Source organism: Chiloscyllium punctatum, chromosome 42 (assembly GCF_047496795.1).
Source record: "Chiloscyllium punctatum isolate Juve2018m chromosome 42, sChiPun1.3, whole genome shotgun sequence".
Lineage (NCBI taxonomy): Eukaryota > Metazoa > Chordata > Chondrichthyes > Orectolobiformes > Hemiscylliidae > Chiloscyllium > Chiloscyllium punctatum.
The window spans coordinates 13795562-13813955 of record NC_092780.1 but is presented as its reverse complement, the minus strand read 5'-3'; the positions used below and the strand labels follow the sequence as shown (position 1 = coordinate 13813955).

Below are 18394 nucleotides of genomic sequence, written 5' to 3'. Positions count from 1 at the left end.
TTCATTATATTTCCTATCAAGAATCTATCTACTTCCATCTCAAAAAATAATCAATGACCTTGCTTTGACCACCTTCTGAGGAAGAGAGTTCCATTGTTGCACAACATTCAGAGAAAAAAATTACCCTCATCTCTCCCTGCTGCAGGGAAGATGTTGTGAAACTCGAAAGGGTTCAGAAAAGATTTACAAGGACATTGCCGAGGTTGGATAGTTTGACCTATAGGAAGAGGCTGAATAGATTAGATTCCCTACAGTATAGAATCAGGCCCTTCGGCCCAACAAGCCCATACCGACCTTCGAAGAGTAGCCCACCCAGACCAACTCCCCATATTCACCCCTGACTATGGGCAATTTAGCATGTCCAATTCACCTAACCTGCACATCCTTGGATTGTGGGAGGAAACCAGAGCACCCGGAGGAAACCCACACAGACACGGGGAGAATGTGCAAACTCCATACAGTCAGTTACCCAAGGCAGGGATCGAACCTGGATCCCTGGAGCTGTGAGGCAGCAGTCCTAACCACTGAGCCACAGTGCCACCACATTCAGGATCATGATATTCGCTCAAAAATATTACTTCTTAAAAACACCAATAAGCTGAGGCTGTTTTCCCTGGAGTGTCAGAGGCCAAAGAAGTCTATAAAATCATGAGAGGCATAGATAGGGTGAATATTCAAGGTCTTTTTCCCAGGGTTGGGGAGTCCATAACTAGAGGGCATAGGTTTAAGGTGAGAGGGGCAACTTCTTCATGCAGAGGGTGATGCGTGTATGGAATAACCTGCCAGAGGAAGTGATGGAGACTGGTACAATTACAACAATTAAAAGGTATCTGGATGGGTATCGGAATAGGAAGGGTTTAGAGCGATGTAGGCCAAATGCAGGCAAGTGGGACTAGTATAACTAACAATGCAGGTAGTTCTCCTATAACGTGTGTTTATTAAATGTGATTTGTCTGGAACATGATTTGTGAATTGCCAACCTTTTTTTTTAAATTCTGTACTATAATATCGGAGGAGAATTTGTAAATAAATTAAAATGCAGCCAGTTCTTATTTAGTTTTTCCCAGTACCAAACCCTTATCTTTAAAAATGTTTCCAAATTAATATAGTTTTTGAATTTGGAACTAGAGGAATGAAATGTGAAAATATAAATATACTATGACAAATGTTTATAGGCATTTGTATAGAAATGTGATGATTTGGAAGAAATCAACTGCAAATGCATATAATAATCCAGAAGGAATGAGAAATGCATTATTCTGCTAAATGAATTAAACTATTCAGATTAAACAGTGTTAAACCAACAGCTTTGGCAAGTGTAAGTTTTCAGATTTGGTTATAATAGACTCTTCTTATAAGACAACAGTGGGAACACAATATGGCTTTTTTTGTAAATGCACTGTTCAGTTTGGAGCAGATGCACATTAGGAATGTCCCATGTTTGATGTCCAGCTTGTGCCAGTTCAGCAAAGTGTGCCAGGGGATTGTGGCAATAAAAGGTACTGAAATTGGTCTTGATATCCCTTGCCTCGACTAACTATGAGGAGGTGAAAGTAACCTATGTTTATACAGCAGCTGTTACTGGTGAGCATGCATCTACTGATACTGGATTAGTGGTGCTGGAAGAGCACAGCAGTTCAGGCAGCATCCAACGAGCAGCGAAATCGACGTTTCGGGCAAAAGCCCTTCATCAGGTATAAAGGCAGTGATGATGTTGAACAGGACAGGAGCTGGCTTGGCTCTGATGCCAACTTTGGAAACAGTCATTATCAAGACTTACACAAGAACAATAACTATTTTAGCCAGGCACCACAGGAAGCCAGGCGCCTGACAAATTGTACCCCAGATTTGTCAATGTTTTAAGGAATGCAAAAGAAAAGTAAGTGAGAGGTGGATAATTTTCTGGGCAAAATTTTTCTCAAGTCTTCCCTTTCGTTATTGTTCAAGATGGTGTGGTCACTCTGCTTATCGAAGTTACAGACGTCTTTTGGAAAAAGCAGCTTGGAAATCATTGTGCCAGTAATGATGGCTGATGGCTTCAGGTGTTCATGTGTTGTTCACTCTCAACAAAGATGTCTGTAACACCATTGGAATAACAAATAAAATGCTAGAAATGCACTAAGCATTTGACTAAATATCAATGTTAATTTCTAGGTGTATTGTGTAAGAAATAAATAGAATGTTTTTGTTTGAGTTCCCAAACAAAACATGTCCAGGGTTTGTTTCAATGCAGCAACCTACTGAAGGCTTCAGAAGATGTTGTACACTGTCACACTGAATTCAACTTATGCATTTTATCAACATTATTTTAAGCAAAACTGTGCTATCAGTAAGTGTCATTTTCATAATACAGGTGGGTTTGTGGCTGGAAAGAGTTTTACTTCATTCCAACCTTTTGCTCTCTTCTCCTGATGGGATATAACTCCATTGGTCACAGATGCATTCCTTTACCTAACCTAATCCAATGATATTTTTCATGGTCAAACCAAGATCGTAAGTCAGACGACTATCCAAGAAAAGTCACATTTGATTCGAAATGTTAACTCTGTTTTCCCTCCACAGATGCTGTCAGACCTGCTGAGGTTCTTTAGCACTTTCTGTTGTTTTATTTAAGACCTCCAACATCTGTGGTGTTTTCCTTTATATTTGTAAGTCAGGTTACTTTAGCATGGGTTGCATTACTATTGTGCCAAACATGGGGTTAGTTATTGGCAGAAGGGAGCAGGAACTTCTTTTGTTTTTTGTTCAGTCATAACTTAGGACAACATCACACGGACAGAAGGAGCACTCAAGCTCGAGATATCCCTGCTCCGAAACACTTGTTATTACAAATTCCACATCAAAGGAGAAGCCAGGATATAGTGAGATAATTGATATGCATCAGATATTGTGTGGTTTGCAAAAAAAGGCATGAGTATACTATCGAAGATCCTATTTGGTTTTGTGCTTTCTGAGATCTGGTTTAGCAAGGGTAACATAGCTAATATAATGTATTTTTAACTTCAGTGTATATGATGAACACTTCCCTGGGTGTCACAGATGCTAAAATGTTCTGGTGAAGCATTAAAGATTGACACTCCTTTCAAAACTCAAGCAATAAACACACACATGTCATTAATCAAAATTATTCATATTTTCTCATATCTTACTTTTGAATTTAATCAGAGTATAGCTTTTGTTGCTAAGTCACAGAATCTGTCCTATTTAACAAGAGGTTTCCAGTTTACTTGTCTTATCTTAAGGTATTGATTTTTATATTGAACCACAGTTCAGTCATTCCATATTTTGCCCACAAGGTAGTTCAACAGGTGTGTGAACCTGCGTAATGAGTGCTGCGGGCTATCTACTCATCATGGGTTTCTCATCCAAACCTGAATTTTTTTTTCAGCTGCATACATTCTTTTCACCAGGATCACTGTGCAGCAGTCAGCGGGAATTCAATTGGTTATTCTCTTTCTTGACCTAAAGGAACCTAAAGGCCAAAAACTGTGTTCCTTATTATCCAAATAATGGACAGAAAGGAAAAGTAAACCAAAAGATTCAATTTATGCAGTGTTTTTCACGGCCTCAGAATGCCTTGATGCATTTAACAGCCATTAAAATACTTTAAGTATAGCCATTGCTGTAAGGTGGGAATTTTATTTTAACATGACAAGATTCTACAACAGTTAATTACCAGTCTGCTTTGTGGATGTTGCATAAGGGATAAATAGTAGCCTCAACATTTGGATTACAGCGTGCTGCTTTTTGAAATCAGGATTTTTTTTTACAGATACCTGAAACACCATTGGTTATGCAAAAAATGGCACCTCTGATCGTGCACAATTCTTTCAGTGCTGCATTGGAGTACTGGCCTGGGTTGTGTGTTCAAGTCCGAGAGCGGGGCCTGAACCTATGACTTTCAGATGTGGGAATTCTCCCAGCTGAGCATGCCTGCTACCAGATATTTCAACCCACAAACAGCTGGCTTGCCAAATAACTGTCCACCTGGTCTTCAGCAACCTGGCAACGTACTTACCAAACAACCCTCAGAAACCTATGGCACATGTATTTTTGAAGTATTCTCCTAGATAAAAGTTTCTTCCTTGCGTAATATAATGTGGGAGCGCCATCACAACAGGGAGTGTCTTATTCAATAAAGCACAGTACTAACTCCCAACACAGCTAAGGACAGGAGCTTCATGCAGCCTTACCTGCATTGCCCACATCCCAAGAAAAATTGAAGAAAATTAAGTTTTACATGCAGGTCCTTTCTTTTACCAGATCAACCTGCAAACCCTCTTGCTTTAACAAAGTATTAACACATTCTCACAGTGGTTTGCATCCTCAAATGATCAATAGTTCTCTTCTCTGTAGTTACACCTAGAGTGGCTGATAATTAGTTTGAAATGATCCAAACCAGGGTAAGCAATAGAGGAATCGTAAGCACATGTTATGTCAAGATTAAATTGAGTTTCCGTGATCTCGAACGCTGGTTTTAAAAACATGGCATAAAGAGCTGACCTCACCTATATCCCAGTTGAAATATGTTGTCTTATGAGGAACGGTTAGACAGACTGCGCTTGTTTCCATTGAGGTTTAGAAGTGTGAGGGGTTCCTTGGTTGATGATAAGGCGCATGTGGTTAGGATGTTTCCTCCTGTTGGTGAGTGAAGAACTAAGGGGCACTGTTTAAAAATTAGGGGACACCCTGCTAGAACAGACATTCAGAAATTTTTTTCTCTCTTGTTGTTAAGCAGCTCATGAACTCTCTGCTCAGAAGAAGGTGGAGATGGAATCTCAAATAACTCCACAGAGACCGGTGCCTTGTCACCTTTATTTACACGAGGAGAGTCCTTGGCACCGATCCAGCTCCCTCAGAGCCAGCTCTCAGAATGTACAGGATATCTGACATACCTGTTCTTTTTTTAAAATCTTTTTCTTTTGTTTTATTTAATAAACAGAAAGAAAACCCAGAAAAAACAATCACACAATAAATAAGGAGAACCAAAAATCAAAAATGTCTGCCTGAAGCAAGGGGGAAGAGAATAAAGAAAACTGTCCTCCTCAGTAGGAAACCCAATGGTAATAATAAAGCACTGACTGTAGTCAAGACAGCACAGAGGTCAGTCCCCTCCCTAACACAAAATGGAGAGTCCGTCACCACTGATCCAGCTCCCTCAGAGTGAATGGAAACTCCTGCTTATTTTTTCTTTTTTTTTGATTTTCTCCCAGACTACTGCCTAACAGCTCCAACGTACCCATGTCATGATGTTCCTGTTTATATCTATCAGCCAGGGCTCCCTGATTGGACCAGATTAGCAGCTCCAACCAGGGAACTCATTTTCTATGAGGTCCACCTGGCTGACCTTGTTACAATCACTGCAGAGCCATTAATTATTTTCAACGCAGAGGTAGATTTTTCTTGGTAGGCAAGGGAATTTATGGAATTAATGGCAATGGGAGTAGGTGGGAATGTAGAAATTTTAATTTTAACATATGAACCATGATCTTATTGAATGGCACAACAGGATTAAAGGATGGAATGGCCAACTTCAGCATCTAATTCGTATAAGCATAAATAATGCACAATGGTAAATTTCCACCTAATGCTTTAAGTTCTGAATATTTGAGTAAACTTCAAATTAATCTTGCACTTTTAGATGCAAAAACAAATTTTACAGGTTTTTAAATATTAAAGTAATTGATGTATTAGGAAACTGGCATGCACTAATAAAGCTGTTAAATGATTCAGTATAGTTTTAAAAGTAATTTTCAGCAATTTAATATCAGCTTACTCTCAAGTAGAGGCCAGCCCACTTATTAAAAATGCTTACATTTAATGATAAACCCATTTTTAGCATTATCAGTAAAACCTCACCAACACATCACTTTTTAATACAATCAATACCTTAGCATGCAAGAAAAGGAAATAAACTATTCTATTCTATTGTCCCATCATGCTGGTTCATGGAAAACGCTACATTTGTGCTTATGTCAATGAGCAGAAAATTGAGCCATTATTCAATTTTAGAAAACCAACTTAATTTTGTGTCAAAATTGGTGACTGCATGACCCCACTGAGATTAAGTACCAAACAGTTGAAAAGATACTACAACAGGTAACAGTTAAGCTGAAAGTAAGCAGTAACTACTACTCAGCAGCGACCATTTCCCTCTATAACACTAATCGCTGTGCTTTTCCATGCAGCAGTCCGTGGATGTATCAGCATGAGAACATAAATGCAAGAATTCAATCATCAGGCCGCTAAGTTATGAAACAGTCTTAATGAATTTATGATTTACTATTAGTAAGGGGTTACGGTTTTAGTTCTGATTTTATACTTTGACATTTCCTGCAAAATTTGAATGAAGTGTTAGTTATATGATACCTGATTATATTACCCTAGGAGCCTTCCATTGGTGTCAGTACCTTTTTTTATTGAGATCAGACAAATTTAACATTTGTAATCAACTTCTAGTGTTATTCAAAGGGTATTTGCAAATTACATAGGCAATTTGAATCATCAATCCAAGAAATAGCTACTGTTCATCCATCAGAATCCAACCGTTTCCTAATTTTTTTTGTGTTGCTGCCACTGAGCAGAATATTCTTTGTCCTGTGTCCTATTTCTGACAACACCCCTCCTGTTCTTCAAACTAACACCAATAGATCTTTTCGTGTCCACCTGCGAGAGCAGGCAAGGCCTCAGTTTAACACATTGCCTGAAAGACAGCAATTACAACAACGCAGCACCCAACAGTCCTGCACAGGACTGTCAGCCTTTTGCTTTCAGACTCAGATCTCTGGAGTGGGCTGCAAACCCAGAAACCTCCCAACCCAAGGGCGTGAGTTCTCCCAGCAGAGCTGCATCCAATATCTACAATCCTGGCATGCAGAACTTCAGCAGAATAAGGTGCTATATCAATGTAATATACATCCAAGACTGTTGACGCATCAATCAATTTACACGTTTGGTATCAGAAATCTCTTTTCTCAAGAAGGGTCAGAATTTCTCTGCAATAGGGTTAAATAATGTTGAGAACCGATGTTGAGAGCAATTCTTTTCCCCAGCAGCCTCAAACTGGCATCACAACTGTACACATCCTCATCCTTTAGCAGCAGAATCACACATTATCTGGTTTATAAAATGATGGACCAGTCAGTGCCAACATCATCTTGTCTAGCGGCCCTTGCTTTGAGCTGGGAGCTACAGGTTCATGCCCCCGAGCCAGGGTTTAGTGACAGCTCAAGGTGCCTTCATGACTTGACCAAACAGTTCGATGGTCAGCCTGTGACAATGTAACAATCTGCGTGTGAAGGTAGCAAGAGCTGGATAAACTGCCGTTTAACCCGGGCCTTAGGCAGTGTGGCATCCCTGACAGACCCGGGGCAGGGGGAAATAAAACAAAAACTAACCATGGCGACAGATAGAAAGAAGCAAATGGTTGGCATTATGGGCTGGCGAGGGGGTGGGGGGGGGGCAAGAGGAAAAGTAGATGAAGGGCTGCAAATCTGAAATAAGACACCAGTTGTGCTAGCATCTGGAAAGAAGTCTTTAATGGCTTTTTTTTTCGCGAGAGGTGAGACACTCCTCTGAACTCTCTCCCCCACCTCCCACAATGTGGTGGCTTTATTTCTGTCACCTTCACGAGCAGCGGACACTGACATCAATCTCCCACAGAACTGTCAACACGCAGCCCTCGGCAGAAATTCAACACAGCGAGCCTCCCTGTGTACCTCTCTCTCAAGGGCCAATGCGAGCCGCGGGAGGGAGGGTTTAAGCCTTGGCGTGGACTATATCATTCCCAACTTTTCAAAAAAAGAAACACACACGAAGTTGGGAGGGTTACAACAACAAAAAAAGTCATTCGGTTTCCGATAACCAGCGAACAAGAGCGAGTGACACTTGTTAGTGTGTCTATCACTCAAACAGAAAGTTAGGAAAACACACACGAGGGAGAGACAAAGTATCAATTCAGGAAATTGGGCAATGTAACAAGATTGGAAAACTGTAGCAAGTTCCGTTGTCACTAACAAGAAACAAAAATCTCCTAGGGGGGCAGGGAGGGAGGACAGACCGCACCTCGCGCCTGGCAAACTCAATCTCCTCACTTCGAGCTTGTGTCATTTCCCTGGGCCAAGCAAAAACTCCACTAGACGTTTCTGTACTTACCCGCGGTGGTATCGCCGTTGGCCTTCCAGGGACGCGGTGGGTTTCGAAGAGCAGGGCCACTTACTGCCGCGCTGTAATGTCAAAACTTAGAACCTCCTTTTTGTAAACCTTCCCCCCCATCCCTCCCTCCCCCCACCCCACCCCAACCCTGCCGTCAACTCTTCCAACCTCTGGTATCTGTTTGTCCTGATCTCTCTCTCTCCCCCCCTCTCTCTCTCTCTCTCTCTCGCTCTCTCTGCTGTCAAACCGAAAGTCTGCTGCAGACCCCGCCTCTTGGCTGCCTCTCACTCATTTTTCTACGATTTGGCGCTCTCTGTCTAAGCTGTAGCAGGGGCGCAGAATTTCTTATTTCGAAAACCAAACACACACACACACACACAACCCCCCTGGAAACGGGCCGGTGAGCCGTGCTCCGAAATCAGATGCCAGCGGTGCTCCGAGCTGCTGTGACAGTCCGGCTGGACATTGGGTGGATAACCCCAAACCGTGCGAGGCCGACACACTGCCGTGGAAGGACAAGGGCACAGCTGCCATCTGCAGGCAGCCAGGGGGCCTGGGATGGACTGAGGCAGGTCCAAGGTGTCATTGGTTTCAGAGCAACTTGGAACTGAGCAGTGAAACCAGCGCACGTGGAGTCAAAACTGTTGTCAGTCAGACATGTGAATAGTATCCCAGCCAGTCCAACTGAAGGAGGAGATATGCTGCCTGAACTGCTGTGCTCTTCCAGCACCACTAATCCAGTATTTGGTTTTCAGCATCTGCAGTCATTGTTTTTACCTTGAAGGAGGAGATAGTCCAGTAATGCAAATCCTGTAGCAGGCGAAAGTGGGTACTGCAGATTAGAGTCAAGATTAGAGTAGTGCTGGAAAAGCTCAGGAGGTCAGGCAGCATCCGAGGAGCTGGAAAATCGACGTTTCGGGCAAAAGTCCTTCATCAGGAATGAGGCTTTTTGAAGGGCTTTTGCTCTAAACGTCGACTTTCCTGCTCCTCGGATGCTGCCTGACCTCCTGAGCTTTTCCAGCACCACTCTAATCCAAACCCTGTTGCAACCAATCTGACCACAACAGCGGGCATTTCGAGAACTGACACTTCTAGCAGTAGAAGCGTCCCAAGGTGGTGCCACCAAATGCACACTCACCTCTTATTGCCACACAGACACACACCATCCTGACCTGGAACTGTATCTCAGTTCCCTTCGCTGTTGTGCGGTCAAAATCCAGGAAATGCTGCCTGGTTTCCCTGGTCCTTGTACCTGTGGACAGCAGGGGTTCCAGAAGGTGGTTCACCACCTGGGACAGAAGTGAAGGGCCCCAATGCGACCCCTGACCTATTCTACCCCAGCACAGCGACCCCACCCCTAACCGGAGCTTAGTAAGACCCTGGGGCCATAGTTATAGGTACTTAATATACCCCTCTGTCTTGGGTCCTGGTCACCATCATCTCCTCAAGGCAAAAATAACAAAGAGATCTGTAATAAAAGCAGAAAGAATTGGAGAAACTCAGCAGGTCTATCAGTGGAGAGATATGCAAACAACATTTCGATTCCGATTTACTCTTGTTTACGCCTGTTCTATGAATTTTCCTCCAATAAGATCATAACTGTTTCTCTCTCCCCACAGATGCTGCCAGGCCTATTGAGTTTCTCCAACATCATCAGTGTTTGTTTCGGGTGTACAGCATCTGCAGTTTATTTGTTTTTATTACTGATGTGATTAATCTGTATCAAGGCTTGTTTCCAAACCCCTTATAAATTACTCCTTTCAATTCCCTGGACTGCCTTCTCTATTTCCTAGCTCAAATTAATATTTTTTAAGATTCTTAAATAAGAAAGTTGCAAACAACTACATGTTACCTTTAATCTCTTCATATGTGAATTGCTCCAAATGATCTGCTAACCACTCCTGTAATTTAAGAAATCCTGGTGATAGGTAGCAATGCTATTCTGTTGTTGCACTAGAAAGGGTACAGCAGAAATTTACTGGAATGAGGGATTTTAGTGAAGGATAGTCCAAGATTGTTGTTTTTGGAACAGAGGCAGCTATGAGCAGTTTTAAATGATGTATGTACAATTATGAATGAGAGTTCATGATACAGTGGTAATGTCTGAGCCAGGAGGCCTGAGTGCAAGTCCCACCTGGTCCACAAAAATTGAATGAACTGCGGATGTTGTAAATCAGAAACAAACATAGAAGCTGCTGAAAAAGCTCAGCAGGTCTGGCAGCATCTGTGAAGAGAAATCAGAGTTCACGTTTCAGGTCTGGTGACACTTCCTCAGAAGAGGGACCCGAAACATTAACTCTGATTTCTCTTCACAGATGCTGCCAGACCTGCTGAGCTTTTCCAGCAACTTCTGTTTTTTGTGTGTGCAATAACACAATTGAACAGGTTGATTGGAAGATATAAAATTATGAGGAGCCTAGTTAAAATGGATGGAAGAGAAGAGAGGGATCAATAACCAAGGGACACAGATTTGAAAATCTTGGCAAAAGGATTAAAGTGGAGGTAAGAATTTTTTTTCCTGCAAAGTGTGGTGGAAGTCTGAACTTGTCTAAAAGGGTGGTGGAGTCAGAAGCCTTCATTCCATTTAAAACAGCTTAATATGGCCTTGCGGTCCTGTAACCTTTGGAACTAATGACCAACAGCTGGAAAGGTGTGTATCCTGTAACTTTTTATCAGCCAGTACAGACAGGAATGCTTTCCTTCTGTGTTGTGAGTTTTCAGTGCTCCTCTACATTCATTTGATCCCAGGTCACTGGCCCCATTTCCACTTTTTCATTCAGTAGGTCCGAAACTGAGGTCCACAGGAGAGCTGTTGACAGTTTGGAACAAGCTGGAGAGTGGGCTCAGAGTGTGGCAGCCACATGTGGGTGGTGGGGACCCCTCAGGATGGGATTATGATCTGTAAGTATTCTGAGTTTTTATCTGTATGAAAAATCCTGTTTACTTAAAAAAAATTCCTAAAACATTTTACGTGCGTTCTTTCATTTTATGAGTATTATGTACTTTCCTTTTCAATTGATCCACTGTTGATTTTCCATTGTCCTCTAATGGTATTACTGTTCTCTCATGATTTATGTTTCATATGTCTGAATGTAGTAATTTCACCTCCAATATGTATCCTTGGCTATATTATTGTACATACCCTATTCAGTATTGTATTTACATTCTATCACTCGCCATTCTCATGAACATGATCAGATTTCATGTTGCTGAATAATGCCTAGAATTGTTGCCAGCTCTGATTCCAGAGTTGTCCTTGTTGATTGTTTACAAACTAGATTTTAAGGATCTGAAAGAAAGTTTCAGTACATCTTTCACCACATTCAATGTGTGTTTTATTCTAGCCTCATTATCCGAAGCTCATACTGTACAGTTTGACCTTCTCCGTAACAATAAATTCAGGTGTCTACCTAAACCAGTCCATGATGTGGAGGTGTCAGTGTTGGACTGGGGTGGAAAAAATTAAAAATCAGCAAGGATCAGTGCTTCGAAAGCTAATACTTCCAAATAAACCTGTTGGACTGTAACCTGGTATTGTGTGATTTTTAACTTAAACCAGTCCATGTCAGACTCTGCATCCTTCCACCTGAGCAGCGTTAAATTCCTTGATTCCCTCTTTGTTGCTAATGAAACTACCATGCTTTCAGTATTTTGATCATTTATTTCTTTCAAGTTCCTTTCAGTGAATGTACTGGATTAGTGGTGCTGGAAGAGCACAGCAGTTCAGGCAGCATCCAAGTAGCTTCGAAATCGACGTTTCGGGCAAAAGCCCTTCAGCTCTGTACATTCAGTTCATTATGCCCAAGTTCTTTCAAACTGAACACCACATATCCATGAGTCCCATTCTTGTGTTGTTCCTGCAGTGAGTGATAGCTATTCAATTTCAAGATCCTTGATCTATTTTCTAATCTCTCTGCCTCAAGCTATTCCTGATGAAGGGCTTTTGCCCAAAACGTTGATTCTCCTGCTCCTTGGATGCTGCCTGACTTGCTGTGCTTTCCCAGCACCACACTCTCAACTCTGAGATTTCCGGCATCTGCAGTCCTCATTTTCTTCTGCTTGATTGAGATGACCTAGGCATGACTTCTTTGACCAAGGTTACTTGGTTGCATCCTAACACATGTTTTGTTTCATGTATCCTTAAATGATATACTTCTAATATCACTTTAGTTTGCATATGGCACTCAGGCTTGCTCTGTCTCTGTCCTGTAGATATAGTGACTTGACTATCCATTGATGGGCATCTGGAATGTATATGCATGTGGAGAAGGATAAGGGACAAGAAGGATTAACTTCAACAGTGATGCTAAAACATCCTTCCCCTTCAACTCCCCACTGCCCTTGCCTAAATTCCTTTAGGTTCTCATTATTCCCAACTGAGCCTCAAAATAGTTTGCAAAGTACTCATAAAGAATAAATATTGGTAAGATTGAGTAGGGCTATTAGTTACACCAAAATATGTGAGGTGGTGAATGAAATCGCAATAAATATCAGCTAATCTCAAAGCGAATGCTAGAACAGGTGTGAGAGGCTGAATGGCCTCCTCCTGTTCCCATGCATGAGTTTATGGATATGTTTTAAGGAAACAATGAAAAAGTAAACGCATGGTCAAATGTGTTTTATTCTCTTTATCCTGTTTTATGGATGTCACTAACTCAAGGATGACTCTCAGTAATGAAACTATTCTTTGAACAGTCACTCAGTCAGCAATTTTCAGTACTCTCCTTGTTTCTTAATTATCACTAATTTCTCATAACAATACTATTTAATAAAAAGATGTCCATTCAATTTTAAAGAATTCTAATTCTACATTTTGGCATTTTGTTGTTGTCAATTACTCTGGTAGTTTCTGAGGAAGGGTCACTAGACCCAAAACGTTAACTCTGATTTCTCTCCTTGGATGCTGCCAGACTTGCTGAGCTTTTCCAGCAATTTCCATGCTTGTCTCTGATTTACAGCAGCCGTGGTTCTTTCAGTTTTAGAAAGATGTCTCTTGCTTGGATGACGTGCATCAAGGGAAATTTTGAGGTTAAATCGGAATTCTGGAAAAGAATGTAAGATAGAATAGTTTTTGATTCATTTGAACTATACTGGGAATGAAGAAAAGCTTTCTGGATTTTCATAATTCAGGTGATGTGAAGCTTCATCCTGTCATGCTGAAAATGTCAGCAGATCAATCTTTTGTCAATTTATGTTAGCAATACACAAGTTGGTGAGACAGAGAAGCAGAAAGTTTTAACTGGTTATATACCACTACGTAAATAAAAACAGAACATGTAGATCACCAGCTTTTGGTTTCTTCTTAAGAAAATTACATTTTAAAATTAATTTATGAAATGTGAATGTCAGTGACCAGCACTAGATATACTTCCCATTCATTATTTTCCTCTATAACCTTCTTGAACTACTCTTTGTTGTGACTTAATATAACTGAGAGGCTTGTCATTAAAACATAAAGTGCCAGAGATACTCAGTAGGTCTGGCACCATCGAAGGAGAGAGAAACACCATTAACTTGCAGGTTGATGAGCTTCCATCAGAACTGGAAAATGTAAGAGACATAAAACATTATGAGCAGGCGAAGAGGCAGAGACATAGAGTCGTATAGCATGAAAATAGACCCTTTGGTCCAACCTAATCATGCCAAGCAAGTTTCCCAAACTTAGTCCCATTTGCCTGCATTTGGCCCATAGCCCTCTAAACCTTTCCTATTCATGTATCTGGTCCAAATATCTGTTTAATGTAGGAACAAAGGAAGTGTCAACAAAGGAGATGGTCTGATTTGGACAGAAGGCAGGGATTTCTCTTCCCTTTGTATCTCTGTGGGTAAATACTATCCCAGTTAAATAATTGGGCTTTTTTCTTACAAAAAACAATCCTTAACTCATTTTGGAGAAATCTTCATTGACTGGCGCAACAGTGTTACACAATACAACTTGATTTTATCCAGCCATGTTTTCAATTTTGCAGTCAGCTGCAGAGCAATGTGTTTGCCACAGACCTCAATGAAAGCTGCCCACAAGTGTCTAGCATTCTCTGTGATGCACATTTTTCCTTTCCTAGCATCAGTTTGAATCTAGCATCAATTCAAGGGGATCTTAAAGTGCTCAGCAACAATGATGTCATCAAGTAGGATACACTGTCAATCAAACCAGCAAGAAATAATCACCAATAATTCTTCTTTAAGAAATAATTCACTTTTAATTTTTATATTTTACAAATATTGGAAAATAAGTAGAAAATTAAACTGAAAGTTAGCTATCATAAAAAAACTAAAAATAAGATTGTTTTAAAAGTACATTTAATTAAAATTAATGTAGAGATTTAGCATTCAATAAAAGTAGTCCTTTAGATCTAATGAGTCTGTCAGGTCACAGTACACTAGGTTTAGGTTTATTTAAAATCGAGAGTGTGGTACTAGAAAAATCGATGTTTTGAGCAAAAGCTCTTCATCAGGAATCATTCCTGATGAAGAGCTTTTGCTCAAAATGTAGATTCTCCTGCTCAGGTGCTGCCTGACCGGCTGTGCTTTTCCAGCACCACACTTTTGACCCTGATCTCCACATCTGCAGTCCTCACTTTCTCCCAGATTTATTTAAAATCACAACATTTCAAAGCACTGCTCCTTCATTAGGTGAAGTGGAGAGAGGTGCATAGGCACAGAATGTCTGGGCAGAGAGGATAATGGAAAGATAAATTCCAGATAATTAAGAATATCCACAGATAAGTACACATAATGTGAGTAAAGTGTCAACAGGCTGAATAACAAGTGAAGGGATGACCTACAAACTGATTAATAAAGGCAGAAAGATAATCAAAAGTGAGATGGTTTTCTCATTATCTCTCTGCCTTAATTAATCAATTCATAAGTCATCACTTGTTGCTCAGTTGTTGACACTTTACTCACACTATTTGAATTAATCTGTTGACACTCTTGATTACCTGCAAAGGCTTGTTATTCAGCCTGTCTACACTCTACTCACACTATTTGTATTTATCTCTAGATACTCTTAATTACCTGGAATTATCTTGCCATTATCTCTCTGCCTATGCATTCCATGATTTGGAGATGGACTGGGGTGTACAAAGTTAAAAATCACACAACACCAGGTTATAGTCCAACAGGTTTAATTGGAAGCACTAGCTTTCGGAGCGCTGCTCCTTCGTCAGAGTCAACCACTCGATGAAGGAGCGCCGCTCCGAAAGTTAGTGTGCTTCCAATTAAATCTGTTCAACTATAACCTGGTGTTGGGTGATTTTAACTATGTATTCCATGCCTGTGCGCCTCTCTCCACTATCATGGTCATTCTAGCAGATGAGAGACTTAAACAATCAAGAAATTTTTCTTTGTATAATTTCAGTTACATCACTGAAAACTTTTGCTGTAAATTCTGTGTCTTACAATCGTGTACTCCACAACCACCTGATGAAGGAGCAGCGCTCAGAAAGCTAGTGCTTCCAATTAAACCTGTTGAACTATAGCCTGGTGTTGTGTGATTTATTAACTTTGTACACTCCAGTCCAACACTGGCATCTCCAAATCATCTCTCCACTTCACCTGATAAAGGAGCAGCACTTTGAAAGCTTGTGATTTTACGTTAACCTGTTGAACTCCAACCTAGTGCCTTGTAACTTCTGACCTTACCCATTCCAGTCCACCACCGGCACCTCCACACTAATGAGCCTGGTCATCAGTAATTATGGATTTAGTATGTCATTAAAATCCTAATTCCACCTCATTTTAAAAAAGTTTAACTCTTGCAAAGGATTTTTTTCAGTATATTCTAAAAACAGAAAGTGAATGTGCTCATCAGTTCTGAGCGATTTCTAATTGATTGCAGGAGGAACCTCAACAGTGCACCCTCTGGTCAAAAGCAGAATTACAGACAGCAGATTCTGGATGAACTGCACGTATGAAATCCAGAGATTGGTGTCTGTTTACAAAGAAAAATGAAGGACTGCTCTAGCAATTTAGTTTCCATCACTACCAGAAAATCCAGTTCATTGTACAACAATAAAGCAATTATAATATCACTCTGCTATTTTCTCCAGAATCAGACAATATTGGTATCTCCTGAGATTTTACTGAATATGTATTCTGCAGATGGCATGTGTGGAGAGTCTAACTTGGGAAATGTACAGTTTAATTTTAGCAAAGTGATCACTATCACAAATAGACTATGCTTAAGTAAGAAAAGTCATCTATGAATAACCTAAGCATCCTGTAATTCATATGGATGACAGCCAGAAGCTGTTTCAGTAAGGCACACATAGATGCACGAGAATTTACTTTCAGCATGCATTCTTAAACATTGTAAGTACAGATTTGAGATTAAGTGTGTAAAGTTCAACCATGTAAAGTAAAGCAAAATTAAATTGTGTGAAGTAAAAAGAGTTTATCACATGTTATGGTAGTGGTCAAGCCTGGCACTTTAACTTTCATAATTTGATTGTTTTACATACAACGTTTCTTGAATTAAAATGATTTATAGAAAACTTCAAATACTGACTTAAAATGGATACCATGACCACCTGACCCCAGACTGAGGTGACTCAGGTGGATTAAACAAAACTATCTGAACCGAAATTACCTCTTTATCTAAAGATATTGAAATCAGACAATTAAGTCAGCATCAAGAAATTTGTATCACCTGTTTTAATTCACATGGAATAGTTATTTGTCATATTGTACAAGTAACATTTCCTGCAAAGTATATAACTTGGAGAGACAATAGGGTTAGACTTAGAAACCAATGAATGAACCCTATTTCAACAGCTGTGTTTGAGCAGCAGAAAAGAGGAGAATGAATTTGTAAGCAAGAAGTAGAATATTCTCTCTGTCTCTCTTCCCCTCTTGTGTTCCTCGTTATTATCTTGGAAGACAACATTGGTGAAAAAGCAGATTGAGGGGTACGATCATTCACCAAAAACTCAAAGATACCTATAAACTTTACGACTGTTGAGGATATTAGTGAACAATTAAACAAATGCAATTCAGGTTAAACATCTGTTACCTCACAAACTCTAAGGACTTTTAACCTGCATAACCTTTGATCTTTCAGTCTATGCAAGACACTTCTCCATTTTAAACTTATTGCCTGTGTTTGTGTGTATCTGATGTTACATTCTTATTATTTATGTTGGGACTGATAGGTAATAGAAGCTTTGGAATTGGGTCCTTTCCTTTTGTCCTATTAACCACATTTTCAATTGACAGACATAGCTATACGCTAAAAGAAATAAAATTATTATGTTGCGATCAACTGCAAAGGAATTGAAAATAGAGGACAGCTAAATTACCCTCCTAACCTGGCTAAAACATCAAGCAGAATAAAATGAAGTTGTGTAGATAAAAACAAAACAGAATCATGGAACATAGGAAGTGGACTTGTGGAATGAAGTAACATTGTAAGGATTGATGTGCTTTTCACACAATATAGAATATGGTTCACAGAGTGGTGCTGAATGATTGGGGCTAATTCAAATGACTCAGTTTCATCGAATAGTGGATTTCAGTCTCATTGTGGTAGATAATGTAAAGTTTGAGACTGACATTCCAAGGCAGTACTGAGCAACTGCTGAATTGTCCAACACCCAAGATTGTGTTTGTCTGCTGAAGAAGGTATTAAAATTTCTATTCCACTATTCAAAGAGGATCAGTTCTTGAAACTGTGAAAGCTGAAAATTTGAATCGAAAATAGAAAATGCTGGAAATACTCAGCAGGTCTGGCAGCTTTGGTGGAGAGCAAAACAGAGTTAGCCTTTCATGTGAAGAAGGGTCATTGACCTGAAACCATAAGTTTGTTTTTCTCTGCCACAAATGTCATCAGATCAAGAAAGTCCCCTTGTGTTGAGTCCAATGTTCATCCCTCACCAGTAATCATTCGAAAAATAAGTTTGACTGTTTATTTAGTATAAATAAAGTACTTAAGTTGAACCAAAATATTAGAAAGCCCCACCTTTCCAGCTCTAAATATCATGTTTTTTCACATAGTGTGTAAACTGACACCCCCTCTCCATTTCAGACAAGACACGGGACACACATGTTAATTGTCAGCGTCATTTTTTAAAATCCCACAAATGCATGATTGACTTACTGATAATTCATAACCAGGCAGAAGAGTTCAGTCAGGTAATATGAGCTGTGTTACACTGTGGGAGCTGAAGACACACCTACTCCTTGTATCACATGCTGATTATATTTCAAAATAGCAATCGCTCACACCCAGGGCAACAGTTCA

General features: G+C 40.1%; 1 protein-coding gene and 1 long non-coding RNA gene across 5 annotated transcripts in view; one reads left to right on the top strand and one right to left on the bottom strand.

Annotated features, from left to right (window-relative positions):
- The window catches only part of LOC140465746 (thyroid hormone receptor alpha-like), a 360010-nt gene extending 351740 nt beyond the window's left edge, over positions 1–8270 (bottom strand). For 3 of the 4 annotated variants that reach the window (XM_072561447.1, XM_072561443.1, XM_072561446.1), the window contains exon 1: positions 8155–8270. The gene's annotated coding sequence lies outside the window, so the exon portion shown is untranslated. The remainder of the gene's footprint in view (positions 1–8154) is intronic. The other variant, XM_072561444.1, reaches the window with a different exon arrangement.
- A 2209-nt stretch (positions 8271–10479) lies between these two features.
- LOC140465543 (uncharacterized) lies at positions 10480–16277 on the top strand. The gene is made up of 3 exons (XR_011955121.1): positions 10480–10656; positions 10938–11055; positions 15995–16277. It is a non-coding gene; the product is annotated as an uncharacterized lncRNA (long non-coding RNA).
- The last annotated feature ends 2117 nt before the right edge of the window (positions 16278–18394 follow it).